Consider the following 18,835-nt stretch of genomic DNA (forward strand, 5'->3'; position numbering starts at 1 on the left):
AACTGATACGTTGCGGAGGAGGGCCAAATTGAGCCAGTCTCTGTGTTCCCATAATTACTGCCACACTGTACTGTTTACCAGTACAGTGGTTACTGTAGGGTACCACTTTTAGGGTACATTACGATCATCCTTAAATTGGGCTGGGGAGATGCTTCTGTTAATAAAGTACTTGTCATACAAGCCCAAAGACTCAGCATCTACATAAAAAGTCAGGAATGGGGGGGGGGGGTGTTTGTAATCTCAACACTGGGGAAACAGAGACAAGAGGCCTGCTGGAGCTCTCTGGTCAGCCAGCCGGGTCAAATCAGTGGACTCCAGGCAAATTAAATACGTCATTAAGCTTGGGTTTTCAGTGAGGGACCTTGTCAAATAACAGCAACAGCCAAAATAAGGTGGAGAGTGGTTCTTCTGATAGCAACTTCTGGCCTCCCCCCAACACACACACAATACCCTCCTGCCCCCACATACGCGGCACACCCCACCAAGTGGCTGGGCCCACTCCTAGAGTTTTTGGTTGTGTGGCTCTGAGTTGGTAATCCTTAGTGTGTTCTAACAACTTCCCAGGAATTGCTCCTGCTGATTTTGCTGGGCACCCTGTGAGAACAACTCCCTGAACTGTGCAGGCTAGGAGACTATAGTGGAACATGGACTTGCTCTGTCATATCTTGTCCCAGGAAGCTGGTGACAGATCTTGTGTTTAGCCTGCCCTGAGATCCACTCCCAGCACTACTAAATAAATAAGCAAACAAATGTTCTACTGGTGTACTGGGGACCCTGCCCAGAGGTCTGTCATCTTCGGGGGAAAGTCATTCAGCTGCAGACGTAAAGGGGGCCCAAAAGAAGTACAACAGCCGAAATCCTAGGCCCAGCACAAGATCCAGCAGAAGGTGGACATCAGCAAACATTCGTTGAATTATTTAAGGATGAAGGATGCATCTTATCCATCTCATTGTCCACTCCTACTTCAGCAATCATGCATTTTCCGTGGACTGGGACCACGCCGTTTTAAACCTCACAGGACTTAGACCAGCTGATGCCATTTATCCCTGATGTATATTCAGTCGCTCACTCACGACCACGTTCTTTGCCAAGTTCTTTATGTGAACTTCGGGGGGAAAAGACTCCACCTCTGCCGTCCTGAAGCTTCTAAAGCTCAAAGTCAAGTAGAAAGCAAGGTGTAGAGTCTGCAGTGGAGTCGTCTGGGAAGACTCCTCTAGGGACAAGGCTAGGGACTTACAAATTCAGATCTAACCTTTTGCTATTGTTTGAATTTACAACCTTAGAGCGGGGAGGCCAGGACTGGGGCTTAGAGAGGCGACTGGTTAGACAAGGGGTCCGACTTGCTTAGTCCTGGTTAGTCCAAGGCTAAGTAAGGGCTTTGCTTGCATCCTGGCACTGATTGGGGAGAGATGAGAGAATAAAGGGAGGGTCGGGAAGAAGGAGATGGCGATTTTTACAACACTGCTGTTGGGCAATCCCCAGAATTAAGTCTGCCACTATAGCTGTAACTTCTTGTGTACCTGATATTGAGAAATAGGTCCAGATCCAAGATAAACTCAGGGGAATTTGAACTCAGTTAGCTAGCCCAGTTTGTTCTCTGCCATGTCAACCTCACCCCACTTGGGACCAGAGGGTTCTTGTCCAAAGAAATGGACACATTGTATCCTTCCCCTCCCTCTTGACTGGCCTCAAACTCACTGTTATACAAGGAGCAGTTGTAGAAGGAATGGCTTGACTATTCCACTCCACTAGGATATATAATCTAAAATATCAAATACACTGCTACGCAGCTGTTCATAACAGGCACTTGCTATTCTTTTACTCTCTGTTGGAGCTGTGATGGTAACTTTTTCTTTCTTTTTTTGTGTATTTTATTTTAAGAGGAATGGTTTATTTGGCTACAATGGCAGGTTGCAGTTCATCATAGCAGGGAAGGCAAAGCAGAAACAGAGCATCTAGTCGCATCCAGGTCAGGGGCAGAGAGAGAGAGAGAGAGAGAGAGAGAGAGAGAGAGAGAGAGAGAGAGAGAGAGAGAGAGAAGAGAAGAGAAGAGAAGAGAAGAGAAGAGAAGAGAAGAGAAGAGAAGAGAAGAGAAGAGGAGAGAGATGCATACATGCCTTCATTCAGCTGGCGTTAGCTATTTTAAACAGCCCAGAAAACAACCCTAGGTAAATTGTGATGTCACTAATGTACTTTCTGGAACCAGTCGAGAAGGAATTTTAAGGAAAAATGTATAGTCAGTTTTGTTATCCAGATGTTTGAACCTTAGAAGGAGATACTTAGGCGAATGTGGAGCAGAAAGAAAACATCAGTCTTCGCTTGAATATGACTTTCAGCATAAGCAAATTAGCCCCATCACTGATGAAGGGAGCTGCCATTTCTAAAAGCCTGTATTAATTTCAGTTTGGAAAGTTCATACTGGAACAAAGACAGGAGCATAAACAACATGAAAATGTCCTCATCATTGGGTATAGAAAGATAAAGCATATATATTCAATATTCTGTATCTTTTTTATTGTGTCTTAAATTATTAGTTTCTCAATGTAAATGAGTATCTTAAATGTCATTAGATACCAATAACTATACACATTACTTAACTACACTGTGTTGCTTCTAGATTGCTTCTTTTTTCTTGGCGTGAAAGATCTATTATATTAGCTCAAATCATAATGTGAAGGCCTTAATTTGATTTCTGGATTAATTCTATTGGAAAGCAATAACTATTTTTTAGTTCTTCACTCCATTTTTTTCCTTGACGAGCCTGGTAGACCATTCTCCTAGGCCAGCCTCCTAGACTAGCCTCATTTTTTCAACCTGTTTTCAATTTCATTTACTACTGCTTTTATCTTAATGGCTTTCTTCTGCTGGCCTTGGCTATAATTTCCTTTTTTTTTTTCTTTCGTTTTATTGATGGCAAGCCTTTCTTGCTTTTTTTTGGTTTGTGTGTGTGTGTGTGTGTGTGTGTGTGTGTGTGTGTGTGTGTATGTTGTTATTGTTGTTTTGAGACAGAGTCTCACTACATAGCTCTGGCTGTCCTGGAATTCACTCCGCAGACCAGGCTGACCTCAGACTCACAGAGATTCATCTGCTCTGCCTACCAAGTGCTGGGATTAATGTAAGCATCTAATCCTCTCTAAAAACCTCTCTAACTGTATCCCAGAAATTTTGATGTTATGTTTACATTTTCACTCAATGGAAAATATTTAAATTTTTCCTTTGTAACTTTTTCTTTGAGCTTGTTTATTCAGAATGTGTTGTTTCCAGACATTTGGGGAGGGACATTCAGCTTCTTGTCTACTTGCTTAATTCCATTTTAGTTATAAGACATAATTTGTATGACTTTAATTTTAAAATGCTTGTTAAGAATTGGTTTTTTTTAGGCAGAATCCTGATATATCTGTCTTGCCAAGTCTCCCTCCACCCCCACAGCAAACTGTTCTTTCGATTCAAGAACGGAGAGAAAATGGGAAGCCTTCAGCTGTAAGTATGGATTTGTGTATTTTTTCTTTCAGCTCTGTCGGGCTTTGTCATATTTTAGAGGTCGGTGATTAAACTCTACATATTTAGGGTTGTTTTGACTTCTTGATACATTAGCTCTTTATTATTACACATTACACCCTTTTTAGTCCCAATACTATTATTTGAAACCTCCATGTAACACATTTCATTTTATTTTTATTTATTTATTTATTTATTTGGTTTTTCGAGACAGGGTTTCTCTATAGCTTTTGGAGCCTTCCTGGAACTAGCTCTTGTAGACCAGGCTGGCCTGGAACTCACAGAGATCCACCTGCCTCTGACTCCCAAGTGCTGGGATTAAATGCATGTGCCACTACTGCCCGGCTAGTAGTGGTCTTTTATATTTACTTTCTTTTTGTTTTATTTTAGAGCTGGCAGCAGTCTCATTTCTTTGTGTCAATCTAGATTTCCATCTGCTGTCGTGCATACATAGTCACACTTAACCCTTTATCTTCCAAAGTGGTGTCACCGTCACCATTTCGAGACAGGGTCTCTCGGTGTAGCCCTATCTGTCCTGGACTCAATATGTCGACCAGGCTGGTCTCCAATTTAAAGAGATGCTTCTGTCTCTGCCCCCTGAATGCTGGGATTAAAAGCCTATGCCACCGTGCATGGCTCAAACTCTTTTTTTTTTAGCCAGCCTTTTGGAATGACCTTTTCACTGGGGTGGGGTTGTGGGATGACTGCTTCCTTGTCTTGGAGATGTCACTCTGTTGTGTGTTCTGGCTTGCGGACATCTGGCAAGAGCCTGGAGTCAATATTGTCTTTGTTCGTGTGTATATAACTTTCCCCTGTGGTTACTTTTTAACCTGTACTTTTATTTTTGTCTTTGGCAATTTGACTACACACCATACACACACACACACACACACACACACACACACACACACACGCGCACACACACACACACACACACACACACACACACACACACGCACACATTATCTTTTGGGAGGTTCTGCTAGAGTTCTTGGGTCTGTGATTTGTTGTCTTTCACTGAATTTGGAAAATTCTCAGCTATTATCTAGTTTTTGGTTTGTTTGATTATTTTGTATTTTTAAGACAGGGTTTCTCTGTGTAACCCTAGCTGTCCTGGAACTCACTTTGTAGACCAGGCTGGCCTCGAACTCACAGAGATCCGCCTGTCTCTGCTTCCTGAGTGCTGGGATTAAAGGTGTGCACCACCACGGCCTGGCTAGCTATTATCTCCTTGAATATGGTCTCTCACTCACTCCTGGGGCTCCCACTTCATGTATATTTGGACTGTTTTCTATTGCCCCACAGCTTTAGATACGTTTTCTCCCCTCGCATACACGGTCCTGTTTCTCTTTGTCTTTGGGTTTAACTATTGCTTTAGTGAATGTTCAGTTTCTTTCCTTAGCTGTCTCCAGTCTGCTGGTGAATGCTTCTTCCCTCTTTTTATATTTATATATTAACTTATAAGTGCATATGGAAGAGCACTTGTGTGGAGGCCAGGGGAGAAAGCCTGCAAGGAGTTGGCTCTGTCTCATCACCATGTGGGTTCTAGGAGTTGAACCCAGGTCGTCACACCCACTAAGTTCCTTCACCCACTAAGCCATCTGTCAGCCCACTACTTCTCTGATATATTATTTACTTCTAGCATTTTATTTAATCATTTTTACAAATAGATTTTGTGTCTCTGTAAATTCCCCATAAGCTCATACAGGACAATTATGGTTTATCCTAGAACCATTCACATTTAACCAGAGTTAAGTTTCTATCTTACAACTCTGACCCCCTCATTTGCTCTTTGTCTGACTATCTGGTTTTGCTGTGCTTTATTTCTTGACAATGGGAGGATTTATCCCTCTTCTTCTTCTTCTCTTCCTCCTCCTGCTCCTCCTCCTCCTTCTTCTTTTTGAGACAAATTTCTCTGTAGCTTTGGAGCCTGTTCTGGAACTCATTCTGTAACCCAGGCTGACCTCAAACTCAGAGATCCACCTGCCTCTGCCTCCCAAGTGTTGGGATTAAAGGCATGCACCACCACCGCCCCCCACCACCTCTTCTTGATGGAATGCCAAACATCACGTACATAACAGGAAGTAAAGCTGAGGTAAGCAGAATTTATGCCTGGAAATGGGCACTGCTGCCCTTTCTCTCAGACAGGACACAGGGACCGGAGTCACCCAGTCAGCTCTGGGCTGAGCCTTTTCCAGTGTGGTAACCATTACCTTATGCTGAGGATGGCCTCAGGGGACGTCTTGATCTCCCCTACACACACACACACACACACACACCCCGTTTTGTGATGATTGCACTGAGGTTTAACTCACACGCCACGCCTTTCACTGTTAAAATCACCCAGTTCCATGAATTTTTATTATGTCACAAATTCGTTCAATCGTCACGGTCTATTTTTAGAACATTTCATCACAGAGGGGAAACCCCAAACCTTACCGTTGCCAGGAACTGAAGGTAAGGACAAATCGCAAAAGAGTTTCTGTTTGTGGATTTTAAAATTCCATGATTAGACCCAGCGTTCCTACTGCAATGACTGTCGCTCACACTACTCCAGAGGCTTACCATGGTCAGTGTGCTGTTCCATCCATTGTGCCATAATGGGTTTAAAATCTTGAGCGAGCAAGAGAAAGAGAGAGAGAGAGAGAGAGAGAGAGAGAGAGAGAGAGAGAGAGAGCAGAATCCATCCATCTTTCTCTCTCACTCATCCCTCCCAACTCCGAACAGGAAGCTCTGTACACCCCACTCTCAGTTTTTTCTAGTTCTGGACATTTTCATGTCAGTCAAATCATGGAATCTTGGGTGCCTCGCTCATGTAACTTCATGATCCGCCCATGTTAAATCACGTATGGAGCTGAGCTTCTTTTCATGATCCCGTTATTTGGTGTTGTGGGTACTGCCTCTTTTTAGCTGTAAATCACGTATGGAGCTGAGCTTCTTTTCATGATCCCGTTATTTGGTGTTGTGGGTACTGCCTCTTTTTAGCTGTAAATCACGTATGGAGCTGAGCTTCTTTTCATCACGTATGGAGCTGAGCTTCTTTTCATGATACCGGTATTTGGCGTTGTGGGTACTGCCTCTTTTTAGCTGTAAATCACGTATGGAGCTGAGCTTCTTTTCATGATCCCGGTATTTGGCGTTGTGGGTACTGCCTCTTTTTAGCTGTCCGTCAGCGGATAGACAATTAGTTTCTGTCTGCCTCTGGGCTACCGTGAAAAACGCGGCTGTGAACATTTGGGCAAGAGATTTTAAGTGAATGTAGGCTCACTTTTCTTGCTACACGTGTGTTGTGTAGTGATTTCCTTCCAGTTGAAACAATCCGGCCTTGAAGGAGACTCCTTAAGACTCAGGAAGAAGACAACTCACAAGGCTCAGGGAGGCCCTAGAACCTTCCAGACTCACAAGGCCTCTTCCTTCCCTGAGTTTATATTAGTAGGAAACGCTACTGGGGAAGAAGGTCACCAATCTACACACTGCACAGAGAGACCTAGGACTGAACCCAGGGCATCACACACACTAGACAAGCACTCTGCCCCTGAACTACACCCCCAGCCTCCTTTTTACTTTCTAAATTTGAAACAGCGTCTCACAGAGTTGTCCAGCCAATCCTCAAACTCCCCAGCCTCTTGCTTCAACCTCCTAAGTTACTGGGATGATGGGCCTGTGTCCCTAGACTGGCCGAGAGTTGCAATGTTTTCACATCCTGTTTTTAAAATAAAGATGTGTTGATTTTTATTTTATGTGTATGAGCTTTTTCCTTGCATGTATGTCTGTGTACTACATATATGCCTGGTGTCCATAGAGACAGAAGAGGATGTCGGATCCCTTGGAACTGGAATTATGGATGGCTGTGAGCTTCCAGGTGCTAGGAATACAACTCTGATCAGATGGAGAAGCAATCTTAACCACTGAGCTATCCCTGCAGCCCCATGTCTTCACATCCCTGGCAATACTCTCTGACTTTCTGACTGGAGGCATGGAGTTGGTATGAGTGCTGTCTGATTGTGCTTTTGATTTGCATTTCCCTAGTGAGCCATAGTGTTTTGTTTCTTTTTGCGTGGTTATTGGCCATTTGTTCATCTTCTTTAGAAACAAAGTCTATTTAAAACTTTTTGTTTTATATTTGTTTATTTGTTTGAGAAAGAATCTCACTATGTAGCTGTAGCCCAAGAATCACTATTTAGACCCGGCTGACCTTGAACTCATAGTCTGACTGCCTGACTCCTAAATTTCTGGGATTACACCATGCTCAGCCTAGGCCATTTTTAATTAACTAATTAATTCAGCTGAGTACATTTTAATTATTGAATTGTAAGAGTTCTTCATAGTTTTCATCCCAGCCCTTTAGCACCCAAGAGAACTACTTAAAAAGAATGGATTTGTTTTCACTCACGCCCAGCCCAGAATAAGCTTCCTCTACTGCCGTGGGCCTGTGACGAGGCAGACCGTTATGGTGGAAAGAACACACTCTGTGGAAACTTGCTTATTTCATGGTGGTTAGGAAGCAGTAAACAGAACAGGAAAGGGCTGAGATGCACCTTCCAAAAGCTAACTCCTTCCTCAAACCAGGTTCTTCCTTCCACTGTTCTGCTACTTATTAACAGCCCGTTCAAGATCTGGATCTCCCGGGACTGGGGAGGTAGCTCAGTTGGTAGATGCTTGCCTAGCATGGCTGGCGTTCTGGGTTTGATCCCCAGTACTACATAAACGGAGCATGTTGGCATAGACCTATAAACCGTCAGACTCAGTGGAGGTCGTCCTTGGCTGTCTGAGATGTCGGCTCAAAAAGAATTTAATCTATCAATGAATTAAACCATCACAATGCCAAAGGTCTCCCATCAATTTATCTATGGAAACTTCCTTGCAGGCCCACTCACAGCCCTGCCTGGCCGGTTTCCTAAGCACCCATTGAAGCTGTCGGTCAAAATGGACCACAGTAACCACCTTTGGAATTGGCCAGCAATGTCTTTTCAAGCGCAGGAGTGTCTAGTTTTGGTGCAGTCTTGCTGAGAGCTCACACTCTACGCTCGGTTTTCCATAACTGTGCCGTCACAACAGCACCCCACTTCACTTCTGTTCTTATTCGGTGGTGAACTGCTGTGACCACGTGGATCTGTGATAGAGTCATGATAGACACAGGGAGTTCTCTATTAAGTGGATCAAGCTGGATCTTGAGCAGGACCGGCTTCATCTACTCGGTCTTGAAATCGGGGCTTTCTTAAAGAATTAAATTTTTTTTCTTTTTTCTTTTTTCTTTTTTTTTTTTTTTTGGTTTTTCGAGACAGGGTTTCTCTGTAGCTCTGTAGCTTTGGAGCCTGTCCTGGAACTAGCACTTGTAGACCAGGCTGGCCTCGACCTCACAGAGATCCACCTGCCTCTGCCTCCCGAGTGCTGAGATTAAAGGTATGCACCACCACCACCCAGCTAAGAGCACTAAGCATTAATGTCCCTTGAAATTCAAGGCTAGACCATACGACAGAGTGAGTTCAAGCCAGCCTGGAGTGCTTAGTGGGTTCCAGTCCCAAAATAAAGTCAAAAGACTGGGGTTACATCTCAGGGGTAGAACGCCTGTCTAACATGTACGGGGTTCTAGCTCCCATTCCTAGTGTTATAGTGAAGGGGAAAAAAGCAGAGAAGGGGGAACGGAGGAAACAGGACCATGGAGCAGAGAAAAAGAGAAGGACAGTGCCCCAGTAGGACTCTCCTAATTGTACAGCTGTGAGAACCCCCACTGGCATGACCTTGGGGGTCCCCCTCAGCCCCCTGAGCTGTGTGGTGCAGCCCCACGGTGAGTACTCAGCATACCATATCCTGTAGTGCGGTCTAGCCCAGGCAAGTTATGTCACCTTTTTGTGTCTTGGTGATTTCATCTGTCCTCCTAGAGATGGTGTGAAGATTAAATAGGACCGGGGAAGACTCAAACATAAAGTCTTGGCAAGTCACCATGGCTCCCTGCTGCTTCAGTAGTCTTGGTCAGGTATCCAATCTCCCTTGCTGAATGGCCTGCAGCACTAGCTACTAGAGGCCCCATGGCTTTTGCTTTGTTTGTTTTGGTGAGAAGATCTGGTAGGGCCAGGTAATGAAGTGACTCACTTGGGAAGAAGAAGGCAGGCCTGTTTGCTTTGTGACCTCTGGCCCAGTCCCTGGCTGCCTCTGGACCATACTGTCTGTCTGTGTTGTGGAGGTCAACCAGCAAGCAACCTGGGGCTGTTTGAATCTGTGTCAAGGAGCAGGCAAAGGGGCATCAAGGATATCTTTGGAGCAGTCAGGCACAGAGATGGTGGTAGCCTGTTTAAACAACTCCCACAAATTACCATCCACAGATTGTAGCAGCCAGAGCCCCATCTCCATCAGGCACCTCGACTGTCAGAGCTGAACCATACTCATAATCCAGTTTCTCTGAGACGAGGGTGTGTGAGTAGCATGTTACTAATTCCTACTTGACAGGAAGGAGGGGAAGAAATCAATCCAATATCACAAAACTCCCGTGGAGTTGGGTTGGACCCATAATCTCAGCTCCCAGGGCACTGTTCTTCCCCAACATCCAGAGAACATGGTGGCCGTTGCCCAAATCTCCCTAGCAGCTGTGCCTTACTTGGCTAGGTGCTATCTCAGCAGAGAGGTATAAGGATAGGGGCTCCATTATTCTGACTCCAGTCGGAAAAGCTTTGGAGAGAAGAGGCGATAGGATCTTATATTGCTATTTCCTGGTTCTTTGAGCCTGAATGGGGGTGAAGGAGCAGAGGAGGTTTGTTCAATGACCAAATTTATCATAAGTACTTATCTATATATGTATAGATATACACATGCATATATGTATATCTATGTGTATCTATATGTATATATGTATAGATATGTATATGTATATATATATGCATTGGGTTTTCAAGACAGGGTTTTTCTGTGTAACAGCCCTAGCTGTCCTGGAACTAGCTCTTATACCTCAGGCTGGCCTTGAGCTCACAGAGAGCTGCCTGCCTCTGCCTCCCAAGTGCTGGGATTAAAGGCGTGCCCCGCCACTGCCTGGCTATCTTTTATATTTTTTAAAGCTCATTGACTCTTAAATCTTGAGAGCTGGTGATAACTTGTGAGTCTCTCCTGAATTCTAGGTATCAGGCATACAGGAGATGATCAGCAAATATCTTTCTTTTTTTTTTTTTTTTGATTTTTGTGTGTTTAGTTCGTTGGTTTTAGATTTTTTGTTTTGTTTTTCCTAGACAAGACCTTACTACGTACCCTTGGCTGTCCTGAAACTTACTATGTAGATCAGACTGGCCTTGAACTCAGAGATGTGCTGGGATTAACCTCACCTGGTTTCAATAAATATTTATAAAAATATCACACACACAAGTAAAAACAAACAAACAAACAAACAAACAAAAAACCAAACAGGCTTAGTGGTACACACATTTAATCCTAGCACTCAGGAGGCAGAGGCAGCAGATGGATCTCTAAGTTCAAGACCAGCCTGGTCTACAGGGTGAGTTACTGGGCAGCTGGAGCTACATAGTGAGATCCTGTTTCAAAAAACATAAATTAAAAAAAAAACAACCAAACCCAATTCTCTCATGAATGAGGAAAGCAGAAACTAGGGGAAGGAGGTCTCGGTGGTTAAGAACACCTGCCGCTCTTCCAGAGGACCTGGGTTTGAGTCTCACCCACATGGCAGCTCACAGCTGTCTTCAATTCCAGTTCCAGGGGATTCCATACCCTCTTCAGACCTCCTTGGACACCAGATCAAACACGTGGTGCACACAAGCAAAACACTCACACATGTAAAATAAAATATTGGAAAAGAAGAAACAAGGGTGATGGAGAGAACGGAAAACTGCCGCCCGGTGTGAGAGAAACCTGGCGCTTGGGCTTTGCAGAGGGCAAGCGTTCTGCAGGTGGATGGTGGATCCAAGTACCTGGACAACGATAAGGTTGCCCGTCCGTTGCCATAATTAAAGACGAAAAAGTGAGATAGCTCAATGGGTAAGGGAGCTTACCCCCGAGGTAAACCTCAGAACTCACTGGTGGAGGGGCACAGCTGGTGTGTTCTGATCTTCACAAGCACACTTTGGCGTGCAGCCCCACCCCAGACACACCCACCCACCACACACTGTAAATAATTGTAATAAGAGATCAAGAAGAGGAATCTTATTAAAATCAATACATTTCTACCTTGAGGAAGCAAAATGAAACATGACCCTGTCTGAATGAGGACTGTCAGGGAAATAGGGGAAAGGTGAACCCTGCGTGACTTCTGTTCACCTCAGCAACTAGAAGAAAACAGGGTTGGGCTGTCCCAGTCAGAGGACGCTGCAGACACGCCCACCCCAATCCGGCGAGCTCACCTTGTTAGAGGCCAGGCAGGTGGACCAGGGAGGGAAAACTCTTTAAGACTAGTTTCCACTCGTGGTGTGTCCTTTATGCAGTGTCCTTGGACTGTCACAAAGCCTGGGAGCAATGTCAAGTCAGTGAGGCCACAGGACAGAGTCAGTTATACAACCTCGGTTCGTACCAAGAGCAAAAATAGCCACCAGATCTCAAAGCTCACAGTGTGCCAGGGACCTGCCAAGTGTTCTCTGGGCTGTATCCCATTTAATCCTCACCAGAGGCCGTGAGGTCACTGCTGTGGGGGTCTTCATTGACAGATGAGGAAACTAAGTCACAGGCTGGGTAAGTGATTGGTTCAGCTATTCAAAGAGCCATGGGCAGGGGCTGTGGAAGTGAGTCTCTTGTGTTTTGAGACAGAAGCGCACGTAGCCCCCGGCGACCTTGATCTTCTGACCCTCCTGCTGTCCTCCAAGCTCTGGGAGTCAATGCACGAACCACCATGCTAGGTGCTGGAGATGAAACCTAAGGCTCCAGAAATGGCAAACACACACTCAGCCACACTTCCAGCCTGAGACTCGAGTCTTGTGCTCTGAAATCTGTGCCTCGCCACGTTTCCTTCCTGCCATTCTGCTCACAAGAGGCTGGCATGTTCCAGGGAGTTCGCTGCTGCTCCTAAAGCCACTCAGCCACTGGTGGGAGAGCGAAAGCTGAAATTCAAGCCTCTGCTTTCTAGAGTAGTGGCCTTCCATCGAGCAAGGCCCTCCTGGGAGTGAGGAGTTCAAAACTTCATTACCCAGAGCCTTAGTGGTAGCCATCTTGACAGTGTGGTGAAGATGCCTGCAGAGAAATTCTCAGCTTGTTTACCCAAGTCCTCTTCTCGTTTTTCCAAGATACCTTCCTTCCTTCTTTCCTTCCTTCCTTCCTTCCTTCCTTCCTTCCTTCCTTCCTTCCTTCCTTCCTTCCTTCCTCTCTCTCTCTCTCTCTTTCTTTTTTCCTTCCTTTCTTTCTCTTTTGGTGTTTCAAGACAGGGTTTCTCTGTTTAGCCCTGGCCAACCTCAAACTCAGAGATCCACCTGCCTCTGCCTCACAAGTGCTGGGATTATAGGCATGCACCAACATGCCCAGCTTGTTTTTTGTGACAGGGTGTCTCTGTGTAGACCTGAATGTCCTGGAATTGCTTGGTAAGTTTCAGGGTGGTTTTGAACTCAGAAATCTGCCTGCCTCTGCCTTCTGAGTGTTGGGATAAAAGGCATGAGCCACCATGCCTGGCTAAGGGACCACCCTAGTTCTGGGGGACCCCAGCTGGATCGGGAACCTTCCAAGCCCAGGGTTTTGGGGATTGTGACCAGGATGGCCTCAGCCCTGCAGAGGAGGTGAAAGCGGGCGTGCAGTACCCAGCTGGCATGCGAGGGTCTCTAAAACCTCGCACCCATTTTGTTCTTCATACCCTCTTTGTGCAGCCCGTTGCTGGAGTCTGGGTAAGTTCTAGGCCCCTTGCTCCTGGCTTATCCAAGCAGACTGCTAAGGCGAGGAGTCCCTCGTGAGACCAGCTAACTGAGGGAATGTCCTGGCTAGGCATAGGCATGGTGGTATATGCCTATAATCCCAGCATTGCAGGGCTAAGGCAGGAAGGTCACCAGTGTCAGCCAACATGGGCTGCATAGAAAGACCCTGTGGCAAACAGGGCAAACCAAACAATGGAAAAGGAAATCCCCAAGAAGAACCCAGAACGGTGCTGGGGAAGCAGAGCAGGGCAGGGCAGGGCAGGGCAGGGCAGGAGAGGAGAGGACGCTAAGCAGAACAGTTACTGAGCAAGGCCCAGAGCCTCAGTCTAACCCCAAAGGGGACCCTGGAATGTGGCTTGTGCCCTAGAGTTTATTCCAGCTTAAGTGAGACAGCAGCTTTTTTCCTTCTTGGCTGAAGGTCACCAGGCCTCTGCCATATCCTGAGTATCAAAAGTGGCTTCAGTGGTCCCAGTAAGCCAAAGAGATCAGCAGGATTGGACACATAGAACTGAATATTTAGCAATCGAAAAAGAAGTCTGAAGGTTGGGAATGTAAATTTTAGTGGCAGAACATTTGCCTGGCCTGCTTAGGACCCTGGGCTTAACCTCCAGCACCGTGGAATTCCAAAAAGGGCTCGAGGGAGTCTGCTGGAACATGCCACCATCCGCTGCACCACCCTGAGACTCACCCTTGACACTTCAGGGTTCTGGTCCCTACTAACAGCACTGGGCTGCTTGAGAAACGGGTGAAGAGTCCCTAGAAAATGGGCTCCTCAAGCATGGTGTTGAGTTGGAACACTGGGGAGGGGTACAGGGCCGTTGGAGCCCCCCCAAAGAACCAGTTTAACAGTTTGGAGGAACTAAGGGGACCCCACTGTTACTCACGCATAGTCATGCACACTCCTATTCCTAAGGTACAGGAGCACACTCAAGTGTGCACACTCGTGTGCAGAGACGTGCATCCAAGACGCCTGCCCACTCACATGCATGCTTGTGCATACAGCAGCTCTTGCCGAAGCGTCCACAGACCGGAGTACACATTTGAACCCATGTACCCTTATGCTCACCTCTCACGTCAGAAGCCTGGCCAGCCAAGGCCATTTCCATTCCTGATTCCTGAAGTTGCGGGTGGTGGTTGGATGATATGGGACAGGTGGTAGCAGGCAGTATCCAGAGCAGAGTCAGTTGCACAAGGTCACAGAGGATTGACCTTTGACTCCTATGACCCTGATCACGCCAGCCACAGGGCCCGGGCTCGTGTTAGTCTGGGGTTGCCAGTGAGAGCTGACAAAGTTGTCTGGAAGCTCAGCTGATGACACTATGGCCACACAAGGCTCCGCTTCCACCTTTGACCCAGGCTTGAGAGCAAGCAAAGGACACTCTACCCCTACTTGATACCCAGGCCCAGCCCTTGCCCGCCCCTTACTCAAGTAGCAAGGGAGAGCGGGAGCCTTGTCATTGATGAGCAAAGGCATCGGTGCAGAATTGGATCAGCTGGCATTGAGGACCTCCCAGTCTAGCAGAGGCCACAGGCATTCAAAGAGTGATCACTGGGAATGGGAGGAAGCAGGTCAGCAGAGGCACCTAAGGAGGGAAGTGGAGCTGGGGGAGCATTCCAGAGGCAGGGCATGTTTTCAAATGACCTGGAAGACCAAGAAGACTTGGCATCGGGTGGAAAATGTGTCTTAGGAAGAGGGGAAAACTTTTGCAAGGTGCTGGGGAAGATCCCCCGAAGAAGACATCCATTCTGACCGAAGGGGAGGGTGCGGCTGGCAGAGACAACAGTAAACAGAGAGGAGTATGGACAACCAAGGCCCTGGGCATCCAGAGGGGTTTGCTGCAGGGGACTGGTGACACCGAATAGCACCGGAAAGCAAAGCAGCTTATGGTTGTGCCATGGGAGGAAGACACGGGATGGCTTGGGTCAAGCTGGTCAAAGGGGGAGCTAGGGACTACTGGGCAAACTGACTGCCACATGGTCGTGGAGGCTTCGCAGGACAACAAGGGAGAGTGGGGGTGTTCTAGCAGGCAGAACAAAGGAATGCATGTGACTGGCTAAACTCTAAGTAAATAATCAAGTATAATTTTGTTTATTAGAGGTCTACAAATAGAATGGGATTCTCTAGTTTTGTTATGTTATATGCATGTGTGTGTGAGAGAGAGTCGATGTGTGTACAGAGGTGCACACACAGGTGCACACACAGGTGCACACACAGGCATGTGAGTGGACACCGAAGGACAGCTCTCTTTCCACTGTGGGTTCAGAGGATCAAACTCGGGCCATCAGGTTTGGACCGCAAACTCGTCTACCTGCTAAGCCACCCCACCGGCCCTGGAGTTCTCTGTTAAAGAATGACATTCCCCTAACTTGGGCTCAAAGTCCTAGTTCCTGTCACCAGACTGACTGCAAGCCCTCGTTGTTAACCCCTTTTCACTCACAGTCATTCCAAAGCGGGTTGTCATTTGTTAACCCTGGCCTAGACGCGTGGCAGCTTGGGGACTCCGTGTGAAACAAGGGACTCTCCCCTCCGTTCATCATCCTGAAGCCATCTTGCCCGTATCATTGTCATTTCGACCATTACTAAGCATTACTCAGTTCCTGGGTGGTACCGGGATCGGCTAGAGAAAGACACTAGATGTATGAGCATTCTGTAATGGTGACCTCTCCGGGCACGATTAACCCCCATGAGCTTCTTGAGTTGCTTTATATGCCATTATCTGGACAATGATGTCCTTGAGATTACCCTGAGAGCTGTGGGCAGCGCTGAGATTTGAACTGGGCACTCAGAATTCCGTTCCTAGTTCTTTGAGCAACCATTACATCCTAACATGGATGCTACGATTGTGTGGGGATGGAATATGTTGAGGGGAGTGCCAGGTCTCTATGCCCAAGAGAGGGAAGTCTCGGGCTCCCGTCTTCCCCTTTAACTAGCCCAGTGACTGATAAACTTGTCTAATTTGTATAACTTCCTCAATGAGTCTAAGGCTCACACAGACAGAATGAATAACTTGCCTGGCATTATAGTAAGCTAAAATATGATACCAAATGCCGATCCTAGACCCTGGAACTTGTGAATGCTTATTCTGTGTGGCAAGAAAGAAAAGTTTGCAGATATGACTTTATTAAGGATTTGGGGTGAGATTACCCTGACCTATCAGGATGGGTTCCCAATTCTGTCACTTGTGTCCCTTACAGATGAGATTTTTCTACCTGGGTTGTGGCTCACACACCTTTAATCCCAGCACACGGGAGGCAGAAGCAGGGGAATCTCTGAGATCAATGCCAAATTGGTGTACAGAATGAATTCCAAGAGAGCCAAGACCACACAGAGAAAGTGCCTCAAAAAACAAAGACCAAAGAACAAATGAGGGGAATTTTTATAGAAACAGAAGGCCAGAGGTGACATGCTGGCAGAGACAGAGAGAATTGAAATTCGGATTACTGCCATGGAAGATGCAGAAAGGCCAGAAGCCAAGGAACACAGCTTCAGAAGACGATGTAGGAAGGCAAAGAGTCAACCCTCTAAGGCCTCTGAGGGAAGGGGCCCTCCTGGAAACTTGTACAAATGACACCACAGCCACCGGCTTCCGACTTCCACTCCACAGACCTGTTTTGTTCTCTCATGGTACGGTGCTGGAATTGAACCCAGACTCAGCAAATGTTAGACAAGCTCTACCACGGAACTACCCCATAGCTAGCTAACACATGGTGGGGTTTTTTGGTTTTATTTTATTTGCTCATTTTGTGTATGTATATATGCATACGCCACAGCTCACCTGAGGAGCTCAGAGGACAATTCTGTAGTTAGTTCCCCCCTTCCGTCATACAAGTCCTGGGGATCAAACTCAGGCTGAGCTATCTCCCTAGCCCTAGTGTCTGGGCTCCCCCACGTCCCACCTACACCACACCGAGACTCAGCTCCTCTGTGTAGCCCTGGTTGTCCTGGAATTCACTCTGTAGACCAGGCTGGCCTCAAACTCACAGAGATCCACCTGCCTCTGCCTCCTGAGTGCTGGGATTAAAGGTATGTGCCACTACTGCCCAATTAGTGTCTGGTATTTCAAGTGACCAAGCTTGTGGTTATTTGCTGAAACAGCCCAGAAAAATAACACAGCATCCCATAGCAATGTAAGTGAACTAATAATTTTAAAATAATTTTAGGTTTACAGAAAAGTAGTCAATACTGAACAGAAGGTTCCTACATACCTACACCCTAAAATGTTACCCTATGTAACATTTTACATTATTATATTTTAGTCACATGCACAGAGCCAAGACTGGTCTGTTATTATTATTGATTAAACGTCATACGTTAGTGATTGATTTTTCTGATAATTTCTATCTGCCAGAGACCTCCTGCAGTGTTGGGAGCGGTGAGACCCCCAGATCCTGAATTTCTTGTAAACAACTTGTTTTCCCCTGATCTAAGTGCCTACAGCTGCTTTGAGCACGAGACCTTCAGGAGTTCCTGATGGCAGGAGAGTGGTTTCTGGTGGGTTTGGCTGGGGCATGGCTATCTCTATATAAGCTGCCCCTGAACACAATAAAGAGGGCATTCTTGAGGAACTCAAGGATGACCCGTGTCGCTGTCTCTCTGTCTGTGTGTGTTTGTGTATTTTAACCTCCAGCCCCCTTGCCCGAAGCTCGTGAACTGGGTGCCAGCGCACAGAGCGCAGACACGGGGGAGCGGTGCGCGATACTGCAGGATGCTTCGTCTTCTCAGTCTCCTTTCACACAGGAAAACTGCATTTGTCTAACTTTTTTCCCCTCGAGATTACACAGGGGTTACAAGGCTTAGGAGGAAGACCAGAGATGTAAAGTACCACGGTCATCCCGACATATCAAAGGAACATGCTATCAGCGTGGCTTATCACGGATCACATTAGCCGCAGTCACCTGCTCAAGCTAGTGCCTGCCAGGATTTTCCATATGAAGTCACTTCCCGGGCCTCCCCCACACCCAGCTCTTGGAACGTCCTACCTTCCGGAAGCAGGTGTTATATCACTTCAGTTCAACTGGGAGAGCTGAGCTCCATTTCCTGAAGGGAAGCACAGGCACACAGTGTTGGAGGAGGGTCTTTCTGAAAAGGGGACCCGCCTCCTCCTCCTTGACTCTTTATGATGGTTTGTTTATCAGCATGTGTTCAAGGATGTCTTGGTTATACTTCAGGTTGGCATCTCAATGCTATGATATTATTTTCTTCGGCCAATTGTCCCTGCCATGGCCACTAAATCTTCCCATTTGGCTCCTGTGTAAGATGGCTATCATTGTGTGGGGGGGGTGGGGGTTTATTGCTGTTTGTTTGTATGTTTGCTTTTTCTTGTTTGGTGGGTTCTGGGCTAGTCTTGATTTCCAGCACTCCAAGATGCCCCAGACTTAGGATCTGCCATTTCTTCAAGTATCTCAAGAATCTCCTTTCTTTTCATTGATTAATTTATTAATGCATTGATGTTTATGTGTGCGTGTGAACCTATATGTGACAATACACGTATGGACGGCAGAGGTAAGCT

This window comes from Microtus pennsylvanicus, chromosome 18 (assembly GCF_037038515.1).
Source record: "Microtus pennsylvanicus isolate mMicPen1 chromosome 18, mMicPen1.hap1, whole genome shotgun sequence".
Classification (NCBI taxonomy): Eukaryota; Metazoa; Chordata; class Mammalia; order Rodentia; family Cricetidae; genus Microtus; species Microtus pennsylvanicus.